Source organism: Portunus trituberculatus, chromosome 38 (genome assembly GCF_017591435.1).
Source record: "Portunus trituberculatus isolate SZX2019 chromosome 38, ASM1759143v1, whole genome shotgun sequence".
Lineage (NCBI taxonomy): Eukaryota > Metazoa > Arthropoda > Malacostraca > Decapoda > Portunidae > Portunus > Portunus trituberculatus.
Window position 1 is genome coordinate 26981543 of NC_059292.1, and position 4430 is coordinate 26985972.

Here is a 4430-nt window from a genome sequence, read left to right on the forward strand (position 1 = left end):
TATATATATATATATATATATATATATATATATATATATATATATATATATATATATATATATATATATATATATATATATATATATATATATATATATATATATATATATATATATATATATATATATATATATATATATATATATATATATATATATATATATATATATATATATATATATATATATGTAATGTGTGGGCTAGAAGATAGGGGTACGAGTGGTGTGGTGGGTTAAGGTGACGTGTTCCGGGGTGGTGTGGGAGCCAGCCTGGATTGGAGTCCCTGCCGTGCCGTGGCAGCTTCTCTGGTGAGACATGTCGGTAGCATGGCAGCGTTCACCCGCCTCACGGAATGATGTCATTTTTTTTCCTCATTCCATCCTTCCACCTCTAATTTCTCCCTTTTACTGTTTTACTTAACCCTCACACTTTACAGCATAGAGAGTAACCATTAGTAATACTAGAGAGCAACACTTATTGCTTGCAGTGTGTGTGTGTGTGTGTGTGTGTGTGTAATTCACCTTGGTCGCTTGCTGGTCACCCAGCCACAGTCTTCCCCAGTCTATGAGCTCAGAGCTCATAGACCGATCTTCGGATAGGACTGAGACCACAACACACTCCACACACCGGGAAAGCGAGGCCACAACCCCTCGAGTTACATCCTGTACCTATTTACTAATAGGTGAACAGGGGCTACACATTAAGAGGCTTGCCCATTTGCCTCGCCGCCTCCGGGACTCGAACCTGGACCCTTTCGAGTGTGAGTCGAGCGTGCTAACCACTACACTGCGCGGTTTTGTGTGTGTGTGTGTGTGTGAAAGGTGACCTCAATTGTGCAGTACATACAAAATGCATTCATACATGCATTGTTGTTGTTGTTTTTATCATTGTTGAAAGGCGTCACTTCCACCACTAACATGGCACTGTCGGGAGCACTGGACGAGTGGACGACAAGAGCTTGAAGCTTGTCACCAGTCACCAGCCACCAGTCACCAGTGCCTCCAAAACGTGGAAGGTGCTCCCTCAATGAAGCGATGGTCAGGTGAATAGTCAATACAACGAGGACGTCAAATTGTCTGGTCAAAAAACACACTTGTCTAAAAGTACATCATTAAATTGTTTGAGAAATGATTAGGTGTGTGTCTGTGTTAATTAACACTGGTGGCAGGACCTAGGTGGCAGGTGGCATCCCCGCCTCGCTGAAACAAGCTGTTCAAACTGTCACTTTCTCATTTCAGTACCGTGAGCATTGGCAATAGTAATTAGGCGTCATGCTTGTAGGCCTACGTGCTTCATGATTAAAGCAGCAAAATGTGGATATGTTGGTTTGGCTGGTTAAAGGATTATGTGTCTTGACATTTCATTAATGCGACGTGTCCTCACAATAATAATGATAATAATAATAATAATAATAATAATAATTATTATTATTATTATTATTATTATTATCATTATTGTAATGATAATAATAATAATAATAATATCAATAATAGTAATGGTAATAATGTTAACAATGATAATGATAACGATAATAATAACTATAACAATGATAATGATAATAATGATGGTATTATTAATAATAATGATAATAATGATAATGATAATAATAATAATAATAATAATAATAATAATAATAATAATAAAAATTATAATAATAATAATATTATTATTATTATTATTATTATTATTATTATTATTATTATTATTATTATTATTATTATTATTATTGTAATGATAATAATAATAATATCAATAATAGTAATAGTAATAATGTTAACAATGATAATGATAACGATAATAATAACTATGACAATAATAATAATGATAATAATGATGGTATTAATATTAATAATAATAATAATAATAATAATAATAATAATAATAGTAATAATGGTAATGATAATAATAAAAATAAATCATATATATATATATATATATATATATATATATATATATATATATATATATATATATATATATATATATATATATATATATATATATATGTGTGTGTGTGTGTGTGTGTGTGTGTGTGTGTGTGTGTGTGTGTGTGAAGGTAGATAGACAGATAGATAAATGGCTAGACATAAATCTATACGTAAAGGAATGTGTCGCGAGTGAGGAGGCTACCACTAGCTTACATTTAAGGTAACAATGCTTATATAGAACGATGCTCACCGAGAGTGGTTAATTAGTTATTAAGTGTCTTTACTGCAAACAAGGGAGGGAGGAGAATGGGGGAGTAGGAGGAGGTGAAGCCGAAAGTAGTGAGGCACACGCGTACGATTTCTTCTGTAGACGTGTGTGCGCCAAGAAGTGTGTCTGGCTGGTGCACTGCCTCGTCACTAGTTTGATAGGTTTTGTGTGCTAGCCTGGTGTCATTTCTCGCGTGGCATTGTTGTGTGTCGGGAAAGCATGTTAGACACTGTACAGTGATGTGTGTGTGTGTGTGTGTGTGTGTGGACCTTTGCCTTTTTCTCATGAACAGGAATGTTTGGAAGTTCCCTGTTGTGTTTTAGAGGTCAGGAAGTGTTGCCTGACATTTCGTGTTAAGTCTTGTGTTTATAGTGCATTTCTTAACATCTCTTTTCTACTTCATAAAAGTTAATCCGCATTGGAAGTTGCAATTCCGTAATGAAACAGTGCGTTAATGTTTTATTAATGGAAAGCGCCTCGTAACATGATTGTTGAGGGCTTGGATGTGCATTAATAGCAAGGCTACAAGGTGCTTTTCGTGGCTCTTGGGTGTCCCTTAGCGTGTGTCGGCCTCTCCTCGCTGAGCGGTGGCGCAGATGTAGGCCAAGCTCTGTCACGAACCTTGGTGTGAGCTACGTGTAGAGTTTTCCGTGGGTTTCTTCTATTTCCGTCTTAGTGTCTTGTTCTGTTTAGATTTAGCTTGTATATGAACGGTTCCGGTGGTTGATACCGTGTGTGTGTGTGTGTAACGATCTGAACAGTAGATAATGCTGCCTGAAGCGTGTTCAACTTTCCTTGTAATTCGGTAATTACAAGCGTGATTTCAGTGCATGTATCGCCTCTACGTGGCAGCTTCATTCCTACTCGAGATGGAGGGAGCCTGAATATCGGTCTGTGATTACCCAGCTGCCTAACATACCAGCCACATTTACATTTCGGTCTTGCCCAGGCCAGAATCCGTTCTCTCACCAGGTATCTTAAATAAAGAAATATGTGCATTAAGTGTTAATGTAAAACTGATTATATGACTTTGAAATGGCAGAAATAGGCTCACATATGGATTGTGTTCACTACGGAGGTGGAGGAAAAACCCTTGTGCCAAACGTGGTCCAAGATAGGTGTAGAGTAGGGGCTTAACTCAAGGCGGGTCAAATTCACCTCAGCAGTGAGTTTAATCCAGGTTGTTGGGAGTCGGTCCATCAGGCTGGGTGACACCAGGTGGGATTATTAAGTTAGTGGGATATTGTGATGTGTGAGTTATTGGGTGCCGTGACGTTTCAGCCCCAGTTTCGTATGTGAACCGGTGTACATTGTATAAAGTTGAAGCAGTGTTAGTGCTGAAGCGTCACGGCGCAAGTCTTTCAGTAATATATTCACTTGCCTTTAATTTGAGGCCAGTCACTCTGATGATCAGAGTGTGCAGTGTTCCCTAGATCATAGAAAAGGTCTTATTTTTGGCATTAAAAATGACTTAATGACAACAGGTGAAGGATGTTTCTTAATTGATGATTGGTAATTTTATTGTTGCAGCAGTGGATACGAGAAAGAAGGTCGGGTCACGCTGGCCACAGAGTCCATGTGAGTCCTCCAGGTCGTCCTCTTTTAGAGGACGTACGTAGATCGCGGAGGCATGTGGTCCGGCGGAAGTAGAGGCTGGGCAGTTTCAACCCGTTCATTGGAGGAGCGTATTGGATATCAGTATTTGTTCAGTCTTGGTGTTAAAGGTAAGATGACGAGGTAATATAACGGTGTTAAAGGTAACATAACGAGGGTGATAGAAGCAATAGAAGCAAAACTAAGTTTCGTGATCAGAAGAGAATGAGTAATACCGGTGAATTTATTTATTTATTATTTATTTATATATATATTTTTTTTTGTGGGGTTTGCACACCTGTCTTGCAATTGAGGTTTGTTCATGATAAAAATGTAAAGGTAAAATGCTATTTGTTACAGGTCCTGCCAATACTGACTACTGAAGGGAGGCCAGTACTGAAGGGAGAACCAAACCAGCGTGTCCTGACAACCTCTAACCTGACAACATGCAGCGCCTTCCAGAGAGGAATGACACTGCCTCGCACCAGCTCTGACCTGACAACACGCAGCGTCATCCAGGGAGGGAGGACACAATTCCTCGCTGCCCCTTCCCTGAAAACACGGCGTCATCCAGGGAGGGAGGACAGTCTCGCACTGACCTGTCTCTCTGCCCCTTCCCTGATAACGCACAGCGTCATCC

The 4430-nt window shown here is 38.7% G+C and overlaps 1 protein-coding gene across 9 annotated transcripts in view; it reads left to right on the plus strand.

Annotated features, from left to right (window-relative positions):
- LOC123514703 overlaps window positions 1-4430 on the plus strand; it is a 94150-nt gene extending 89720 nt beyond the window's left edge. The window contains exons 1-4 of one of the 9 annotated variants that reach the window (XR_006677669.1): window positions 2414-2428; window positions 3025-3169; window positions 3728-3921; window positions 4151-4430. The gene's annotated coding sequence lies outside the window, so the exon portion shown is untranslated. Of the gene's footprint in view, window positions 1-2287; window positions 2429-2471; window positions 3170-3727; window positions 3922-4150 lie in introns of those variants that run through there. The other 8 variants (XR_006677670.1, XR_006677673.1, XR_006677675.1 and 5 more) reach the window with 8 other exon arrangements.